We start from the raw sequence: 22165 nt of genomic DNA, 5'->3' as shown, positions 1-22165 counted from the left end.
GGCCTATCGGACCACCATTCGCACACCAACGAATGCTACCCCATCAGAACTGGTCTATGGGACAGAAGTAGTATTGCCGCTACATGTTCAGAAGCCCTCTTTGAAATTTGCTTCACTTCTGCAATTACCTCTTGATCAATACCAGCAGCAGCGACTAGTGCAGCTAGACTTACTCGACGAGAGAAGGCTAAAAGCAGCAGAGCACGCTCAATCCTATCGCCAGAGAGTAGCTAGGCAATATGTGAAATCTATCATCGAAAGAAGATTCAAAGTCAATGATTTATTACTTCGATCCACAGCTTATCTCAGGCATCGTCCCGGCGGCAAATGGTCATCAAATTGGGAAGGTCCCTATGTTGTCAAAGAAGCATTACCCCGCAACTCATATCGGCTCATCAATGCTGATGGGGTAGAATTGCCAGATCCTATTAATGCTCGACACTTGAAAAAGTTTTATACTTGAAACATTTATTCTCCTCTTGTAATCCTTCCTATTTTCTTCAAATAATGATCAAACTTTCTTTCTCAGTTACACTGGGGCATTTTTAAAATTTTGTTCTGTATGCAGGCAGGATAAACAAATTCCTCATTTCATGCACGTGTGCATTCATAGGCATCAATTCATATTTATTTACATTCAACTGCAGTAATAACAATCTGGTCAGTATTGGGATTTCAACAAACAGTCCCATCACGATTCCTAAAAGATTTAAAATTGAAAGGTCATCATCCATACTGAACCAAAACCCAGCGCTCGGACTGGTATTATTTCAAAATCCAGTACTCAAACTGGCACATTTTCAAAATCCCAATTTTTCAGAAAACCGAGTTCCCACTCGGGCTTTTTATTTCAATCATTTTCATTTGTTGATCCGGGTTCCGACTCAAGATCTCCTTATGTATTTGAGCTCTGATCTGAGCTCTTCATTTTCTTTTGTTGATCCGAGTTCTGACTCGTGATCTCATTACCTTATTCGAGCTCAGATGCAAGCTCTTCATTTTCCCTTGTTGATCCGGGTTCCGACTCGAGATCTCTTTAGTTATTCGAGCCTTGACTTGAGCGCTTCATTTTCTTCTGTCGATCCGGGTTCCGACTCGTGATCTCTGAATTTTATTCGAGCTCTGACTCGAACTCATCATTCTCCTTCGATTAATCCAAGTCATTTTAATCATCAAAGTCTGTCAATTGCTCAAATTTGACATTTTGACCTCCAAATTCCAATTTAAATCTTCAACTAAGGCAATTCTCCAATTTCGACCTCTGGGTCACCCAATTTCCAATTCTCAATTTCAATTACCAACTTCCAATTTTTGACCTTTCGGTCAATCAATTGCCAAATTTTCGACCTTCGGGTCAACCAATTTCCAATTTTCGACCTTCGGGTCAATCAATTTCCAAATTTCGACCTTTAGGTCAATCAATTCTCAATTTCGACCTTCGAATCACACAATTTCGACCTTTCAGTCAACCAATTCTCAATTTCGACCTTTTTGGTCAAACCGATTCTCAATTTCGACCGTCAGGTCATCCAATTTCGACCTCCGGGTCATCCAATTTTCAACAACCAATTTTCTAATTTCCAATTTCAACCTTTGGGTCAATCAATCTCAATATCCAATTTCAATCATTTTCTCTTGCGAGAGACCCTTTTTAGGGAGAGTTCGAGGGAGCTCGTTCTTTTCGCATGCTATCCAATTTGTTCACTTAGCCCCTTTTTAGGGAGAGTTTGAAGGGACTCGCGTCTTTGTGAACCGTTTGCAAAACAATTTTCAATTTCACACAAGAAACCCTTTTTAAGGGAGAGACTCGACGGAGACTCGTTTCCTTGTGACCCCCCAATTTCATACTAGGCCATTTTTCGTCATGAAAGACCCTCTTTGCTGGGAGAGTGTGATGGACACGTTCCTTTCATGACCCAATTTTCAGACCTCACTATTATCGGCCCCCTTTCCACAAGAGAAGCCTAATATTAGGAAGCTTTGACGAAAGCTCAATTTCTCTTCGAAAGTTCGTTTTGCAAACACCTCCTCTTCAGGGAAGAGAGGAGTATTTCCCATTTCCCATTCAGGTAAGGGCTAAGCCTGAGTCTCTCTTTTTGGGGAAAAAGAGAGGAGAATTTTCGTCACGGATGTGTTGAGCCGGATTTCAAATACTCATTTTCACCAAGGATTTCAAGAAAATTTTATCAAATTTGTCAATCAATTAATTGTTGATTTCAGAATCTTTATTGCACTAATCTCTATCTCAATTTACCTTCAGCATTACTTCCAAAAGAGTGAAGCTTTTGCGAAAAGAGATTAAAAACTCAAATTCTTTCTATTGGCCAACCAAAAGGATGAAGGATAAATCCTCAATATGGCCAGAAAAGAAGATTCAATGTTATTGAAAAGCCGTAGATTATCGATATTGATCGCAGTCAATGGCGCATCTTTAAAGGCTATTCTTGTAAGGACGAGGCAGTGGAAATATCCTGAGTGCTAGAAAAGAGAGAATTCACCCAAACCCTGTCTTCTCAAGATCACCTAAGCTGTAATTAAATATCCGCAAAAAGGATCTCTCACCTGTCGTCAAGATGAAGGCGAATTAGGCGAGTAGACCCCCGGGGCCAAAGAAGATTCGAAACATCTCCAAGATGACGGAGTTTGTGACAGATCCTTCCAGGGAAAGTCCAAAGCACTGTCGAGATGAAGGCAGATGCGATGAACCTCTCGACAATCCCTAAAAGATATTTAATTTCAGCTATCACCCAAAGATCTCCAAACCCATCGCCCAAGAAGGATCGAAACATCTCCAAGATGAAGGAGTTTGTGACGTACCCTTCCCAAAAGAGAGAAAGAGAGGAAAAAGAAAGAGAGAAAAAGTAAGAGCATCTCCAAAATGAAGGAGAATATAGCCAAAAAACTCAAAGAGAACCAAAAGAGTGTAGAAAGATTATCATGAGAGAAGCTCTCAGGATATCAAACTGCCAGATCTATCAAGAATCCTCTTTAATCTTGTGAAATTCTATTATCAATACTCTTTCGTCAATTGCTTTCATAATATCAAATTCTCTTTCCTGCTCATATCAAGGAAATTGATAACTTCCTTGAAGAAGGTCAATTGCGAGCAATTTGGATTTCAAGTCTCGATTCTACAAAGTGAACCTTGTTTGGAGGTAATGCTTTAGGTAGAAAAGAAGGAATATCTTTGCAACAATGTGCAACATTTTCAAAAATTTCAAATCAACAACAAAATTCTCAACATTTTGACAATATTTTCTAGCTATCTTGACATGAAGTGAGAACTTGATGCCCGTCTTTGATACATCCTGACACCAATTTTAAATCCCTCTTAAGGACTTGATTTCTTCCCTTCTTTGAGAGCATGAACTCTCAGATTGCACACTTCTCTGTGTCCCCACTATCCCACCATAGACAGTCCCATTTCGGTTCGAGGTCGAACCACCAACCATTTTCTCGCAAAAGGCAATTTCAAAAGTTGATTTTAGTCTTAGCAATGAGACGCCCAAAATCAATCCCTTTTCAAGCTTTAGGGACCCCATTTTCCTTCCTTTTGCAAAACCCCTGTCGGATTTACTGTGCAAAATCCGAAGGTTCCATCATGGTCTCTTCCTTCGAGGATTCCATTCATTTTCCACTCGATCAGGATAAGGGTACAAACCTGAGCCTCATTCAAAGAGGTATTTCATTTTCCACCCGATCAGGATAACGGTACAAACCTGAGCCTCAATCAAAGGGGTATTTCATTTTCCACCCGATCAGGATAAGGGTACAAACCTGAGCCTCATTCAAAGAGGTATTTCATTTTCCGCCCGATCAGGATAAGGGTACAAACCTGAGCCTCCATCGAAGAGGTATTTCATTTTCCACCCGATCAGGATAAGGGTACAAACCTGAGCCTCATTCAAAGAGGTATTTCATTTTCTACCCGATCAGGATAAGGGTACAAACCTGAGTCTCATTTCGATGAGATATTCCATTCCCCAATCAGGTTAAGGGTTAAAAGCCTGAGCTTCATTCCATACGAGGTATTTCTGTCCCATCCAGGTTAAGGGCATAAAACCTGAATTTCGCTCTCATGAAGTGAGTCTTTTCTCTCCATTCTTCGCTTCATATCTACCATCCTCCTCGGGCTAATTTCTTCACACCCAGTCAGATCCTTCTAACTGGGGCATTTTTTTTCGTATAGCCCAAATTTGGTGTGTTTTCTTTGCCACTAAGCTCGGCCATGAGCCGGCTTAGTAGCAAAGAGGGGCATCTGTAAACACCCCAAATTTTCACTCACCTCCCCAATATTTCCACCAAACATCAACATCCAGCCTCTGAAATCGCTGGAGGGCAAAATGGTCATTTTCTGAGCCCGGACCTTGCAAAAGTCCAAATTTCATCTGAAACTCTCAAAATTTCTCTAATTTTAACTCAGATATTCAAAAATTTATTCCTGACAGTAGACAGACAGCTCCAAGTCTTGGTTCAAGATTGCATTTCATAAGACATGACATTGCATATCATTGCATGAGCATTTCAAATCACTGCACTGCACAGCATGTCATTTCGAGGTCCAGAACTCTTGATTTCAAAATTTTCAATCCAGATTAGAATTTCAACTCTTTTCAAAATTCAAAACCCTGGGTCTTCAAAATTATCAATTCTTCCCATTTTACCCCCAGGACTCTAAATTTCAAAATATTTCCTCAGGAAAACAATCTGGATAGTTTTCAATATGAATTTCAGCCACTTTATCTCAGATTTTGCCATTTTGGCAACAATTTCAAATATCTTCTTTTTACAAAATTGCCCCACAAGGGCCAACTCTTTCCAAAAAATTTTATTTTACCAGATTTTATAAAAATTCCAAAAGGAAGTTGTTGTCTTGTCCTTATTTCAATAAGGAAGCAATGTGGGACCCACATTAAGGTGGTGTCACATAGGCTTTTCTTTTGAAAAATTTGAATTTTGAAAAACCCAAAAATATAGGAGCCTTGTCCCCTGGATTGGCGCCACTTGTCATTTTCTCTCTCCTCCCATTTCCATGCCAAGTGTCAGTGTGGGGCTACCTTAAGAAGCCGCCACATGTCATCCCATTTATCTGACATGTGTCAGCATCCACCATATCCATCATGCGCCATGTGTTATTCCAAGATTACCAGGAGATGCCAAGTGTCATAGGTTGTCCTGTCTAGAAAAGGTAGGCTTGTCTCCTCTGAGGTGGCACCATTTGGAGTGTGTCTCCTGCAGAGGACACATGTCCATCTCTCATTTCCTCAGAAAAAGCGCATGCCTGAATTCTCTGTGCATTTAGGATAGAACATAACTTTGATAATTTCGCTAAGTCAAGCACAATTTTGGTCCTTGATTCGATGACCCCTATTAAAGGCGGCAGGAACGGTCGAACCTCGTACTGACAGGTCGAGCCCCATCCCATGGATTTTCCCGCAATTTTCAAAACGGAGGCAAGTATTTCAAAACAATTTCCAAAATCCGGTCAAGTTTGAAGCGCGAAAGCATTTCCGTCTCTCTCTTCTGCAAGGAAGGGAAGACGGGGGAAAAATTTCGCGACGATAACAGACGCGGTGAGTCCCAACCAACTTCTCTTTTTTTTTTTTTATATATATAGTTATATAGTTATTTACATAACCCAAAAATAGCCTGAAAGATGACCCGATTTGGGGTCCGTCTGCACCGAAACAGCGAAAATTTCCAACATGAAACTCGTAGATCCGCGTCTCAGCTTCGCACAGACACCAAGATCACTCGGATCCGACCATCGGTTTTGGAAATGGCGCTGTGTTACCAGACAGTGTCTAGAACTTTCAGGACCACTGTCAAAAACCTGACAGTCTGCTAAAACATGACTTTTTGAAGGGTTTACAAAGCGAATCAGGGGAAATTACAAACATCGAAGTCTTAGATAATTGTTCTACCTTTCCAAAAAGTTATAGCGTGAAAAATTCCGGCAAACAGTTTAAGAAATACCACCGGATTACCGGACAATGTTCAGGACTTCCTGTGCACTGACAGAAGTTCTGAACGTCTGCTAAAAATGAAGCTTTTTAGTGAGGGTTGCAGACTGAACCAGCGAAAACTGTAAACGTGAAGGTTAGAGAACGTTGTCTCTCCTTTCCGAAAAGTCTAAGATTGTCTCATTTGGACCAGTATCGAGTGAGATATGGTCTTTTGAGCAGAGGAGACTCTGGAGCTCCAGAACTCCGAAATCGCCCAAGGACAGTTTCATTGCGTAGAACGTCCGGTGTGTGTGCGTTTACCACAGCGATGTGTCGATCCCTCTAAAACGCACCCACGCCCATACAAGTTTCATGACTTAAAAGAAAAGGAAAAACCCAGACCAACCTTAACAGTTTTTTTCATGCATTTTTCAAAAGAAAATGGATTGCAAAGTGGGAGCTCTTCACCTTCGGGGTTTTCCGGCGTAGGGACAGAGATGGTTCCATTGTGGTGGTGTTGGTGCCCTCACTTGCACTGTCTCAGCCACACTCACCTCACTCTCTACACTCTCTTCACTCTCACACTTGAGAGAGGAGAGAAAAAGAGAAAAATGGAGGGAGACGGTTGAGGAGGAGGAAGAGAGAAATGAATTTCTCTCTCCTCCCTCCCTTAAATAGCCACTCCATGAGATGGAGGGCTGGGATGAGAGGGGAGGAGATGGAGGGCTCTCCTCCCACACGCCCCCCCATCCCTCTAGGTGCTATAAGGGCTAGTCCAAGGGTATTTGACCCCCTTCATGATGGGCCTAGCTCAAGGGTGTACAACCCTTGAGCCTAGCCCACAACTACTCTCCCTAAATTAGGGAGAGTAGGTCTCCCCATAGACCACCTTTTGACCCTAAGGTCAAACCCCTTTTTAAAATCAAATCAACTCTTTTTTTTTTGTTTCTTTTTTTTTTTTTGACATGATGGGCTGGAGCTACCCCCTAAGGGGCGCCCCCTCCAGCCCAATAGCCGTTGGGTTTTGGGCAACCTCTTATGGTAATGCCAAAACCCAACTCCAACTTTTGAAAATTCATGCTTTTCAAAAATGCTATTTAAATACCATTTTTTTTTGTATTATTGTTTTATCATATATATTTAAAAGTAGCATGGGCTGAGCTCATGCTCACGTGGGCCCCATGCTAACTACCTTTTCCAAATTCCAAATTAGGTCTTGAAATTTTTTTTGAAAAGGTCTCTTTTAACTTTACAAAAATCAAATTTTAATATCTCATAAAACCTTAGTAAAATTTTCATTTAAAAGCTAGGTTTCAATCATTTAAGCAAATTTCATTTCAAACCTTATCCTTTGTAATCTAAAACCTAAGTTTTAAATTTATTTATTTAGGTTTTCTATTCTAACAAAATTCGCTCTCGTCGTGACTTGTATTTACCGATATACCCGTTTCGCCATACTACAAGAAATATTTTCCTAGTTTAGGTTTCAAATTCGGGATGAACCTACTTAGATGTGTTATAAATCTAGTCTAGGGATATCGGACCTTAGTTAGCCAAGGTCGTCCTTAATTGCTTCGTAAATTGAATCTTACGCGATTAAGACTTCGTATTGCTATATTAGCACAGTTACGAGAAATTCTTGCGATAAAGCAAGAGGTAACAAATAATGAAGCACATGCCAATACAAAATATCTCAGAAATATCGTGGTTCTTACAGACCCACCCTGAAGTGGCGTCACACTCAAATTCTTAAGTATTTCTCTTATTTTCAAGCAGTGCCCACCCTCAGGAGGCACCAAATTATAAAACCCTTTCTTTAATTTTCAATTCTATTTATTTTAATAAAATAAACAGTGGGCCCACACATAGGTGACGCCTCACTAAAGCTCCCTGGAAAGAAAAACAAATAAAAAAATTTTATTTCAAAAAGCGTTTTCTTAAACCGGCTGAGGTGGCAACACCTTAAAAAAAAACTGTTTTACTCACTTTTTCATGTTTTACTTTTCAGACCCCCAAAGGGCGCCACTGTGAAGCCCTACCCTAAAAAACGATTCACTTTACCTAAACCTTAGGTAAATGAACCGAGATTTCAGAATAAGCTAGTCGTCCCCTTTTCAAAGATTAGCGAGTTTCAAAATTTTTCAAAAATTTGTTTGAAGATTTTCAAATGCTTTCAAAATTTGGTTTGGAAAATTTCAAAACAGTCGATTTTTCTGTAAAACCTCCTGAAAATCTTTAAAAGGGAACCACGTTGGGGGGCCAAAGAGGGTTGATTTTGGAAGGCCGACTTCTCCCATCTCTCAAACCCCCTTTCTTCTTCCCCAATCTATCTTTCTTCCTCTCTGTATTACGATTGTTATCCCTTTGTCTTTCCATTGCCATTCAAGAAACAAACTTCCAACGGTTGGCATTCAGGAGATTCAATCCGCACGATCAGGTGAGAAGAAGTTTTCTCATTTTAGAACAAGGGAATGCTAATAATTTCATTGGAATCGATATAAACTGTTTCATTTCATTGTAGTTTGCATCTATGTTACATAACCTCTTCATTATTCATACCTATAAAAAAAATAGCAAATCGCATATCACAATCATGCCATACATTGCGAATCCATTGCATTAACCAATGTATTCTGCATCTCTAGTTATCTCTAGCATGGATGATTGAGGACGCCTGGCAATGACATCATCGATCCATCAGAATCTTATATCTTATTAAAATATTACTTCTCATCCCATGGCCAAAATCTTTTCTTGATGGTTTCAGCATCATAAGATTTATAAAACGATATTTGCCTTTCATCCATCATTTTCAGGGTCATGTTAGTGTCATCTTGCATGGTATGTCATTGAGTTCGTCTTTGTGTTTGAAAATTCCCTCAACAAGAGAAGATTTCAGTAAAATAAAATCTTCTGCTTTCTCGCTATTTTCATTTTTTATGTATTTATATAAAATGTTAGTAGGTGTATGCATCCGGACGATGTCCAGACGGATTTATCGTGAAATGAATAGTGCCCTTAACTCAGGCACAACAATTTAAATCTTCTTCTTTTACATTCCATTTTTTGTGCTTTATCGATTTCCTGTACTTTACTTTACTTTGCATCTCGTTTTATCATTTCCGTTACCTGTTGTATCGGCATGTCTGTAGCAATTTCATAGCCCCACACTTGACGCTGTTTAGATAAGAATACTACTAAAAAGACATTCACTGTTGTCTGTGAAGAAATTAGGCTTGCTGATCATAGATTCTATCTCCAAAATATTTCAATTTTCCATTGCCTATAACACTTACCACGATTCACATGGGATTTTCTGGTGTTGTTGCCTTCATTCTTATTTATGTTCTCAAGGTGGCTGAATCTGTCAATATGACATTTGAAATATATGATATTTGTGTGATTCCTCTCAGCGTTTCTTTGCATCAGATCTATGGTATGGTAATACTGTTTATTCGTATATTTCAGTGGCCATCTTACAAATGCTTAAAGCCTTTACGCCGGTTGAAATTTGAGTGTACCAGGTGACGAGTATGTTTGCAGAGGCCCTTAGGTTCGTTTTAATGCAAGTCCTCCAACAGAAGAAGGGCTTGGCACTGAATCTTATTACCAGCTTGTATTATCTAACACCCTGCAGTTTCCTGTTTCTGAAATTGCCTTAGTCTTTGTTGGAGAAGATTGAAATGGAAGTTTCACAAATCCAGTCCAACTTTTGGAAAAAAAAATTATATGCTATCTGTGCTTTAGCACTGAATTTCTCAATATTTTGGGTAATAGGAAAAGCTGAGGATGTTGCCATTCGTGTTGCTGGTATTTGCAGGATTGAATATTGATGGCTCTCTCAACCGTCACTTTTCCAATTACTGTCCTGAACATTGTGGGTTGTGCCATCACATATTATTTCATTCACTCCACATACAAGATTCATTGTATATTAGCTTGTACATAAATGGTCTATTGCTTTAATCCATCAGCAACACTTGAGCCTATTACATTTAGGTAACACATGTAGTATTTACCCTGCATCTATTTTTCAAACCAGCTTGTTGATCCGTCCCCCATGATCCCTCATGATTTCATTTTTTTTTTGTTACATGTTCTGTTTCCTGTAATATCATTCTAAGATCTGTTTATCGTTTTGCATATCATTAGAAGCATTCTTGTACAATATATTCATGGGCATCTCCTTTAGTCATTAATAGCCTATCTTCCTTAATATCTTGTGTCAATGGTTGCATTTGCACAACATTTGTATTTTATTTCTATCCTCTGCTGTGTCACCACCTTCTCATACTCACCTTACATGGCATCTTCATCATCAATCTACCTCTACACCGTCAGCCATGTTTTCATAAACACCATCTGTTGCTGCCAAACTGATAAAAGATAGGCTTCTTGCTGATGTGGTGACCCTCAAATCGCTGAAAGCCAACCCATCTTTGCAACTTCATCCACTACTGCGTTTTGCCATTCATCCAAACCCTATTGATATTATCCCTCTACCACTACCTCATGCCCCTCCACAATTCCCACCATCTGAAGCTCCACAACCTACCACTATATCGCTCCACATGCCTACTATCGAGTAGATTCCCATTTTATGTATATGTCTGCATCCTATTGTAGATCATCAAACTTTGCTATATGTTATTATATCCCTTAGCATATTGGCATCGATTTTAGTCATTTACACTCCAGTATATCATCATATATAGCTTCTGTATATTACATATGTAAATGTGAACATTTCGTATGTCCTCAATTATAAGGATATTTATATATGTTTTCCTGTGCATTTTTTTTCATGGTGATATTATCATATGCCTTTAGGTAGATATAATTTTCATGTTCATTTCAATACAAATATTTTCATATGTAGATTTCATTCAGTACAATTTTAAGTGTTTAGGTCCATACATGTATAATCCTTCTTTAGTTTTAGCATGACTTCTAGATATTTTCATATGCATTCCCGATCATTTTATACATTCGCATGTTTCTACTGTAATTCATGTAAAATCACTTGTGTATTGTCATCAATATGGGATTTTCAATCTCCTCTCTACATATTGTATTCCTTGTATCAAATCTCATTTGCAGGAAAATTTAGAAGATGTGACTTCTTTGGGCCCTATACATTTTATTTATTTTGCTTTATGTCAGAAATGTAATAATCAAATTTGGAATAATATTTATTTTTCTGCTTAGATTAGGATGCATATCATATAGTTTGAATTTCTGCAATATCCTGATTATGTGATTCATGCATTTTATTTCAAAATCACTATGGATGTATACGAATGACACGTGCACCAACTCTTAGGGAGTTGATGAACTCGATGGAATCCATATTTACAGCCCTAGTTGGAATATGGATGAGACCCAGATTCAACATCTTCCTAATAGTCACACTGAGCCTACACCCTTAGGCTATCTTCCAAAATTTCACTGCATATCTTCAATTTTACAAAATATTTTAAAATTAGCTAAGTAAATTACTAGCACATTTACGGCCATAGTCAGAATATGTGATAATCTTACCTTAGTTTAATTTTAAAATTGCATATTTTTCTGAAAAGATGTTTTCACAAAAAGACCTTCATCCATTCAAGTCATTTGCATCATGAAATCACTTGCATTTCTCAAACTTTTCTCAAGAAAAACTTTATTCCATGGAAATCGATTCCTCAAGAAACTCTAAAAATTTTCAAAGTTGGATTTCTCAAGTTAAGTTTTCCACGATTTTCCTTGGAAAATGTTCTTTTCTTAGGATTCATTTTCAAGAGTTTCTCATCACTGTCAAGAATCAAAATCGATTTTCAAATATTTCAAGGCTAAGATTCTCAGCATTTCAATTTCCTAAGTTTAGATTTTCCTTCTCCAAAGGGTTTTTAATGAATTTCAATCATTTTCCAAAGAAAATTTTCAAAGTTAGAGTTCTCCTGATAAGCATTTTCTCTTCAAGTGTTCGCCCTTTTCTCAAGAATTCTCTCTATTTTTCCAAGATTCTCATTCCTTCATGATTTTCCCAAATCTTTTCAAACTTTCTTATGATTTTCAAATCCTTTTATCAGAGTTTTCTGAGAAACTGATTTCCATCTTTTGCCTTAGAAATATTTTCCAACTCCAAAGCATTTTCTAAGCATACATCATGTTTTCCAACTTTCATTTTACAAAATTTCATGGCACATGCCTGAATTCTTTGTGCATTTAGGATAGAACACGATTTTGATAATTCAGCTAAGTCAAACACACATTTGATCCTTGGTTCGATTACCCCTGTTAAAGGCGGCAGGAACGGTCGAACCTCGTATCGACAGGTCGAGTCCCATTCTTCGGAATATTTCTCGATATTTTCAAAATGGAGGCGAGTATTTCAAAACAATTTTCAAAATTATGGTCAAGTTTGACTCGTAGAATCGTTTCCCCTCTCTCCCGCAGGGAAGGGAAAAATTTTGCGATGATAACAAGTTTGGCGACCATGATGAGACCTATCCTCGTCTGATCAAAAGTGTGTTTGACTTAGTTCAATTATCAAAATTGTGTTCTCAAAATGTCAACTCTTTTGCTTTCTGATATCATGTGAACCTAGGAGCCTAGATTCTGACCTAGCTGACATTGACTGCATGTATACTAGGCATGGTTTGGTAGGACCAGATTAAGGAGATATTTTCATGCTCACATAGACTTATGTCTAAATACAACTCTCCTTAATTTAGGATCTGAATGCAAACAATGTATGCTTCTTTAAAGATTTTCAAAAGCTATCTCTCTAGGACTTAGAGCCTTCTATTTATTTTTTGCATGTGATTATTTTTTCAAACCTCCCTTACCTATCTTTACCCGGTCTTCACGTTGTTGGGCTCTCTTACAGAACCCTAGTTCGGGACAGAGCCTCACAACTGGGCCACTTATTTGGGTCAACGCCCCCCTACCACGTACTGCAGGCCACAGTATGAAGTATATCGGTAGGCGCTCAAGGATGTTGAAAAACTTTACCTTAGAACCAGAGTTGAAATTCTATGCCACGTACTTCGAGTCTCAACTCAAGTATATCGGCATAACTGGATTGAACAAAGATGATCTGAACATAGAGTTAGGATTAGAGTCCTACAACTGCTTTTCAAAGTGATGCATCTAGAGTTAGCCTTTTAGGGAGTGTTGTATGTGCATGAATGTATGTGCAGGATGCGATTGTATGCACCTTATTTCCTCAATTCCTCATATTTCCCATTTTTTCCAAAATATTAGACAATTTTCCAAATATCCTTATTTTTCATCTTTCATAAAATATTTCTCGTATTTTCTCCAAACCCTGAACGATTTTCTAAATTATCCCATTTCCTCAAAACTCCAGGTGATTTTCCATTCTTTCGTTCCACTGGATCTCGAATCTCCAGCCTTATTCTGATCCTGCCTACAAAATTTTGAAATTTCAAATTTTGTCGTCTATCTTCAAAAACTTTTTCATATCCTCCAGTATATTTTCCAAATTTTATTTAAATTTTTTTTTTGTTTATCATCTCCTTCCAACTCATCATTTTTCTCTCTCTCAAGATTGTTGCTTTCAGAATTCTTTTTCCATCATGCTAAAAATCCCATTTTGTTATGCAGAGGGTATTGGCATGGTTGTGTGATCCAGACGAGATCAAAGACCGCACCACTTTGGTACATTAATTACAAACAGTGAGTAAGAAATGGATTCCATAAAGTCTGCCAAAGAGAGAGCTCAGACCAGTAAGGATGAGATCGATCCCGCTATATATCGGTTGTTCAAAAAAATGATGATCGAGATATTATCCGAGCAAGCTGAGGCCAATTTCAGAAAAGTTCCTGTTAAAGAAGAGGCATCTATCACCATCCTTATGAGCATCATTGGCAACCACAACAGCCCAAAAAGTTCTAAACCCAGCAACATAAAAAACAGAGGCAATCAAAACAGCAATTTAGAAGAGTATAGGGATCAGAAAGGAAAGTATTCTAGAATCCAAGATAGACCTCTCCAATCCATCCCTCAGCATAAGGAGAAAGATCAAGAAAAACCAAAGCGCAAGGACTGGAGCACTGATCGAGAATTCACCCCTCTGGATCAGACACTCGAGAGTACCCTGGAGTATATGCTTGCGAAAGACATTGTCCGGTTGCCTAAAGCCATGAATCCTCCCACCATCATGGGAAGATTCGTGAACCAGTTCTGCAAATTCCATCGGGCGGTAGGGCATGACATTGATCGTTGTTTCGTCTTCAAAAATATTGTGCAAGACTACATTGATAAGAACATCTTTGCTAAAGAAAGAGAAGAAGAACATCCAGTAGCCCTAACCAAGCAAGTTCAGTCCAGTTCCCAGAAAGAAGTCAAAGAAGTCATCACTCAACAGAAAACAAGCAATCCGAAGAAGATAAAGCATGATGGTTGGGGTTATGATCGCGAGTTTACTCCTTTAAGTCAGCCAATTGAAGAAATTCTTGGATATCTGCTCACGAAGAATATGATCAAACTTCCAAGGATTATTGATCCTCCCGTCACCATGGGTAAATGGAAAGATTGTTTTTGCAAGTTTCATCATTCAATGGGGCATGATACTGAACACTACTTCACTCTAAAAAACATTATACATGACTACATCAATAAAAAGCTTTTGGTGCCACTAGAAAGAGAGGGACAACTTGCAGTCCTGACCAAGCCTTTCCTAGATCACTTAGAAGAATGACAATGCCAATGCCCTCTCATTTTTGTCATTTTTACTTTTGTCAGGACGATATAGTCCTAGTTGTTTTCCTTTTTTAAGTTGTCATCCCTTTTAAGACATCAATGAAATCATCACCTTTTTCTCATTTCGGGGTGTCACTTTCTTTTCATGATTTCTCCAAATTCCCATGTAATATATCGCTTGTAAACAATGTTTTTTTCTTAAAAACTTTTGTTTACCTTTCTTCTTTCGCAAAATTCTTTTTATATTTTCCCGAATCCACAGAGATGCTAACTCTGATTTTCTTCTTTTGTCATTATGTTTCTCCTCAAAGGAGCCTTCTTTAAATTTTATTCCCTCTTCCCAATTACACTGGGGCATCTTTTGAAATTTAGTTTTCAAACATTTCGTATGCAGGCAGAATCAAATAAAATCTCTCATCTTTCATCTACACTTCATTTGAATTTCATTCGCATGTGCATTTTAGTTGCATTAATTATGCACCCAATTCATTTCCCATTCAGGATAAGGGATAAATCCTGAGACTATGAATGATTTCAGTTTGCAATCTCTGTTGATTTTTTTTTCAAAATTCTTCAGATAGAATCCTCTTTCCAAAATCCAGTCCCTAGACCGATAAATTTTGCAAAATCTTGATCCTCTAATCGAGTTTTCCTCTGAAGATCGGAATTTCGATTCAGACTTCCTTTCCTTTTAAACCCAACTCTCAGGTTGGCCCAATTTTCTTTTAGAAATTCGAGTTTCGACTCAGATTTCTTCCTTTTCAAAATCCAACCTGAGAGTTGGTTTATATTTTTCCTTTGAAGATCCGAGTTCTGACTCGGATTTTCCTTTAAATTATTTTTCCTTTGAAGAACCCAGTTTTGACTCGGGTTTTCCTTTAAATTATTTTTCCTTTGAAGATCCGAGTTCCGACTCGGGTTTTTCTTTAAATTATTTTTTTTTTGAAGATCCGAGTTCTTACTCGGGTTTTCCTTTAAATTATTTTTCCTTTGAAGATCCGAGTTCCGACTCGGGTTTTCCTTTAAATTATTTTTTCTTTGAAGATCCGAGTTCCGACTCGGGTTTTCCTTTAAATTATTTTTCCTTTGAAGATCCGAGTTCCGACTCAGGTTTTCCTTTAAATTATTTTTCCTTTGAAGATCTGAGTTCCGACTCGGGTTTTCCTTCAAATTATTTTTCTTTTGAAGATCCGAGTTTCGACTCGGGTTTTCCTTTAAATTATTTTTCCTTTGAAGATCCGAGTTCTGACTCGGGTTTTCCTTTAAATTATTTTTCCTTTGAAGATCCGAGTTTTGATTCGGGTTTTCCTTTAGATTATTTTTCCTTTGATGATCTGAGTAACGACTTGGGTTTTCCTTTAAATTATTTTTCCTTTGAAGATCCGAGTTCCGACTCGGGTTTTCCTTTAAATTATTTTTCCTTTGAAGATCCGAGTTTCGACTCAGGTTTTCCTTTAAATTATTTTTCCTTTGAAGATCCGAGTTCCGACTCGGGTTTTCCTTTAAATTATTTTTCCTTTGAAGATCCGAGTTTTGACTCGGGTTTTCCTTTAAATTATTTTTCCTTTGAAGATCCGAGTTCCGACTCGGGTTTTCCTTTAAATTATTTTTCCTTTGAAGATCTGAGTTCCTACTCGGTTTTTCCTTTAAATTATTTTTCCTTTGAAGATCCGAGTTCCGACTCGGGTTTTTCTTTAAATTATTTTTCCTTTGAAGATCCAAGTTTCGACTCGGGTTTTCCTTTAAATTATTTTTCCTTTGAAGATCTGAGTTCAGACTAAGGTTTTCCTTTAAATTATTTTTCCTTTGAAGATCTGAGTTCCGACTCGGGTTTTCCTTCAAATTATTTTTCCTTTGAAGATCCGAGTTCCGACTCAGGTTTTCCTTTAAATTATTGAAGATCCTAGTTTGGACTCGGGTCTTTTCTCAAATTATTTCTCCTTTGTTTATTTGAGTTTCGACTCAAGATCTCTTTACCTTGTTCGAGCTCTAACTCGAGCTCTCTATTCGCCTTTGTTGACCCGAGTTCCGACTCGAGATCTCTTTACTTTGTTCGAGCTCTTACCCGAGTTCTTCATTCTTCTTTGTTGATCCGGGTTCTGACTCATGATCTCTTTACTTTATTCGAGCTCTGACTTGAGCTCTTCATTCTCCTTCATTGATTCAAGTCACTTCGATCTTCAGGGTTAGTTAATTTCTCAAATTTGACCTTTTGTCCACCAATTTCCAATTTAAATCTTCAGATCATTCAATTCTTTCATTTCGACCCTCGGGTCATTCAATTTTCAATTTCGACCTCCGTGTCACCCAATTTCCAACAATCAATTTCCCAATTTCCAATTTTTCAAATTCAATTTCCAATTTCGACCTTCGGGTCACTCAATTCTCAATTTTGACCGTTAGGTCATCTAATTTCAAACCTTTGGGTTACCAATTCTATCTCAATCATTTTCGACCTGCGGGTCACCTGTGCCAATCTCAGTCGTATTCATTCCGCCTATTGGCCCAATATCCAATTTCAATCATTTTCTCTTGCAAGAGAGCCTTTTTATAGGGAGAGTTCGAGGGAGCTTGTTCTTTTCGCATGCTATCCAATTTGTTCACTTGGCCCCTTTTCAGGGAGAGTTTGAAGGGACTTGTGTCTTTGTGAACCGTTTGCAAAACAATTTCCAATTTCATACAAGGAACCCTTTTAAAGGGGGAGGCTCGACGGAGACTCGCTTTTCTTGTGGCCACCCCAATTTTCATACTAGGTCATTTCATCATGGAGAACCCTCTTTTCAGGGAGAGTGTGATGGACTTGTTCCTTCATGACACAATTTGCCGACCTTACTACTATCGGCCTCCTTTCTATAAGAGAAGCCTAATATTAGGGAGCTTTGACGAAAGCTCAATTTCTCTTCGAAAGTTTGTTTTGCAAACACCTCCTCTTCAGGGAAGAGAGGAGTAATTTTCATTTCCCATTCAGGTAAGGGCTAAGCCCGAGTCTTCTCCTTTGGGGAAAGGAGAGGATAATTTCCGTCACGGATGTGTTGTGCTGGACCTCAAATGCTCTTTGTCACCAAGGATTTCAAGAACATTTTGTCAAGTTGTGAATCAAATTATTTGTTGATTTCAAAATCTTTATGGCATAAATCTTTGCTTCAAAATACCTTCAGCATTACTTCCAAAAGGGCAAAGCTTTTGCGAAGAAAGATTCAAAATTCAAATTCTTTCCATTGGCCAACCAAAAGGATGAAGGATAAATCCTCAATATGGCCAGAAAAGAAAATTCAATGTTATTGCAAAGCCATAAATGATTGATATTGATCGCAGTTATGGCACATCTTTAAAGACCATTCTTGTAAAAATGAGGCAGTGGAAATATCCTGAGCGCTAGAGAAAAAGAGAATTCACCCAAGCCCTGTCTCCTCAAAATCAACTAAGCCGCAATTAAATATCTGCAAAAGGGATCTCTCAATTGTCGTCAAGATGAAGGCGAATTAAGTGAGTAGACCCCCGGGGCTAAAGAAGATTTGAAACATCTCCAAGATGACGGAGTTTGTGACGGATCCTTCCAGAGAAAGTCCAAAGCACTGTCAAGATGAAGACAGATGCGATGAACCTCCCAACAATCCCTAAAAGATATTTAATTTCCGCTATCATCCAAAGATCTCCAACCAATGAGCCAATCTCATCAACATGACCCCTGAGGCAAAGAAGGATTGAAACATCTCCAAGTCGAAGGAGTTTGTGACGTACCCTTCCAAAAAGAGAGCAAGAGAGGAAAAAAAAAAGAAAAAGTCAGGACATCTTCCATAATAAAGGATGATGTAATAAACTTCTCTGAAACCCAAGAAAGCCCAAAAGAGTGCAGAAAGATTATCATGAGAAAAGTTCTCAGGATATCAAACTGCCAAATCTATTAATAATCTTCTTTAAATTTGTGAAATTCTATTATCAATATCCTTTCATCAATTGCTTTCATAATATCAAATTCTCTTTCCTGTTTATATCAAGGAAATTGATAGCTTCCTTGAAGAAGGTCAATTGTAAGCAATTTGGATTCCAAATCTTGATTCTATGAAGTCAATCTCGTTTGGAGGTAATACTTCAGGTAGAAAAGAAGGAATATCTTTGCAACAATATGCATCATCTTCAAATACTTTGAATCAACAACAAAATTCTTAACATTTTGACAATATTTTTTAGCTATCTGGACGTGGAGTGAGAGCTTGATGTCCGTTTTTGAAACATCTTGACACTAATTTTCAATCCCTCTTTAGGACTTGATTACAGGAGTTTTCAAGATTCCTTCCCTTCATTTTTATAATCTGAGCGCCTGGGCTCTCAGATTTGCACACTTCCCTGTGTCCCCACTGTCCAACCACGGACAGTCCAATTTCGGTTCGAGGTCGAACCACCAATCATTTTCTCGCAAAAGGCAATTTCAAAAGTTAATTTTAGTCTCAGCAATGAGACGCCCAAGATCAACCCCTTTTCAAGCTTTAGGGACCCCATTTTCCTTCCTTTTGCAAAAACCCCTGTCGGATTTATTATGCAAAATCCGAAGGTTCCATCATGGTCTTTTCCTTCGAGGATTCCATTCATTTTCCGCCCGATCAGGTTAAGGGTATAAACCTGAGCCTCATTTGATGAGGTATTTCATTTTCCGCCCGATCAGGTTAAGGGTATAAACCTGAGCTAGATTTGATGAGGTATTTCATTTTTTGCCCGATCAGGTTAAGGATATAAACCTAAGCCTCATTCGATGAGGTATTTCATTTTTTTTCGCCAGATCAGGTTAAGGGTATAAACCTGAGTCTCATTTGATGAGGTATTTCATTTTTTGCCCAATCAGGATAAGGGTACAAACTTGGGCCTCATTTGATGAGGTATTCCGTTTTCTGCCCAATCAGGGTAAGGGTACAAACCTGAGCCTCCTTTGAAGAGGTATTTCACATTCCATGATCAGGTTAAGGATCAAACCTGAGCTTTTCCCATGCGAAGCATTTTTGTCCCATGCAGGTTAAGGGTAAAAAACCTGAACTTCACCACCACAGAGCAAATCTTTCCTCTTCGTTCTCCATTTCATATCTACCATCTTCACCAGGCTAATACCTCTATACCCAGTCAGATCCTTCTAACTGGGGCATTTTTTTAGCCCAAATTTGGTGTGTTTTTCTTTGCCACTAAGCTCGACCACAAGCTGGCTTAGTAGCAAAGAGGGGCATCTGTAAACACCCCAAATTTTCACTCTCCTTCTCGATATCTCCACCAATCATCACATTTTGGTTCTCTGAGAGCACTGGAGGGCAAAATGGTCATTTTTTGAGATTGGACCTTGCAAAAAGTCCAAAAATTCATTCTCAATTCTCAAAATCTCTCTATTTAGGCTTAGAAATATTTTCAAACTGCAAATTTTGAAAATCCTACTCTTGACAAGAAGCTAGAATTTCTAATTCCTGATTTAGAGTGGCATTTCTTGAGACATGTCTTTGCATATCATCGCATGAGCATTCCATATCATTTCACTGCACAGCATGTCATTTTGAGATCCAAAATTCTCGATTTTCAAAATTATCAATCCAGATTCGAGTTTTAAATATTTCCAAATTGATTTCAAAGCCCTAGGTTTTTCAAAATAGTCAGTTTCCCTCATCTTAACCCCCAGGACTTTGAATTACAAAAGTTTTCTCAGAAAAACAATATGGATATTTTGATATTGATTTTAAAATTTCATCAGTTGGAAAGAAGGGGACACAATTCTAAATTTAGAAGATTTTATTTCAAACTTTTGAAAAAGACTCTGAGTTTCTTTACAAAATCACTGCATTTTCTTTATATATATTTTGCCCCAAACGACCATTTTCCTTCTAAATTTTTGAAATCAAACCAATTTTTACTTCGTATTTTCTAAACTAGCCTACTATTATAAAAATCCCAAAAAGAATTTATTTTGCTTTTATTTCAAATAAAATGATGTGGGACCCACCATGAAGTGGCGTCACACTCAAATTCTTAAGTATTTCTCTTATTTTCAAGCAGTGCCCACCCTCAGGAGGCACCAAATTATAAAACCCTTTCTTTAATTTTCAATTCTATTTATTTTAATAAAATAAACAGTGGGCCCAAACATAGGTGGCGCCTCACTAAAGCTCCCTGCAAAGAAAAACAAATAAAAATTTTTTATTTCAAAAAGAGTTTTCTTAAACCGGCTGAGGTGGCACCACCTTAAAAAAAAAGAAAAAAAAAACTGTTTTACTCACTTTTTCCTGTTTTACTTTTCAGCCGCCAAAAGGGCGCCACTATCAAGCCCTACCCTAAAAAACGATTCACTTTACCAAAACCTTAGGTAAATGAACCGAGATTTCAGAATAAGCCAGCCGTCCTCTTTTTAAAGATTGGCGAGTTTCAAAAATTTGTTTGAAGATTTTCAAATGCTTTCAAAATTTGGTTTGGAAAATTTCAAAACAGTCGATTTTTCTGTAAAACCTCCTGAAAATCTTTAAAAGGGAACCACGTTGGGGGGCCAAAGAGGGTTGATTTTGGAAGGCCGACTTCTCCCATCTCTCAAACCCCCTTTCTTCTTCCCCAATCTATCTTTCTTCCTCTCTGTATTACGATTGTTATCCCTTTGTCTTTCCATTGCCATTCAAGAAACGAACTTCCAACGGTGGGCATTCAGGAGATTCAATCCGCACGATCAGGTGAGAAGAAGTTTTCTCATTTTAGAACAGGGGAATGCTAATAATTTCATTGGAATCGATATAAACTGTTTCATTTCATTGTAGTTTGCATCTATGTTACATAACCTCTTCATTATTCATACCTATAAAAAAAATAGCAAATCGCATATCACAATCATGCCATACATTGCGAATCCATTGCATTAACCAATGTATTCTGCATCTCTAGTTATCTCTAGCATGGATGATTGAGGACGCCTGGCAATGACATCATCGATCCATCAGAATCTTATATCTTATTAAAATATTACTTCTCATCCCATGGCCAAAATCTTTTCTTGATGGTTTCAGCATCATAAGATTTATAAAACGATATTTGCCTTTCATCCATCATTTTCAGGGTCATGTTAGTGTCATCTTGCATGGTATGTCATTGAGTTCGTCTTTGTGTTTGAAAATTCCCTCAACAAGAGAAGATTTCAGTAAAATAAAATCTTCTGCTTTCTCGCTATTTTCATTTTTTATGTATTTATATAAAATGTTAGTAGGTGTATGCATCCGGACGATGTCCAGACGGATTTATCGTGAAATGAATAGTGCCCTTAACTCAGGCACAACAATTTAAATCTTCTTCTTTTACATTCCATTTTTTGTGCTTTATCGATTTCCTGTACTTTACTTTACTTTGCATCTCGTTTTATCATTTCCGTTACCTGTTGTATCGGCATGTCTGTAGCAATTTCATAGCCCCACACTTGACGCTGTTTAGATAAGAATACTACTAAAAAGACATTCACTGTTGTCTGTGAAGAAATTAGGCTTGCTGATCATAGATTCTA

General features: G+C 37.9%; 1 pseudogene; it reads left to right on the top strand.

The window, feature by feature from the left end:
• Positions 1–9200: 9200 nt before the first annotated feature.
• On the top strand, positions 9201–9894 carry LOC149828574 (putative sugar phosphate/phosphate translocator At3g17430 pseudogene; annotated as a pseudogene).
• Positions 9895–22165: the final 12271 nt, after the last annotated feature.

The sequence above is a fragment of the Nuphar pumila genome, chromosome 9, assembly GCF_984573655.1.
Source record: "Nuphar pumila chromosome 9, dmNupPumi1.hap1.1, whole genome shotgun sequence".
Taxonomy (NCBI): Eukaryota; Viridiplantae; Streptophyta; class Magnoliopsida; order Nymphaeales; family Nymphaeaceae; genus Nuphar; species Nuphar pumila.
This window is presented reverse-complemented; position numbering and strand designations above follow the sequence as displayed.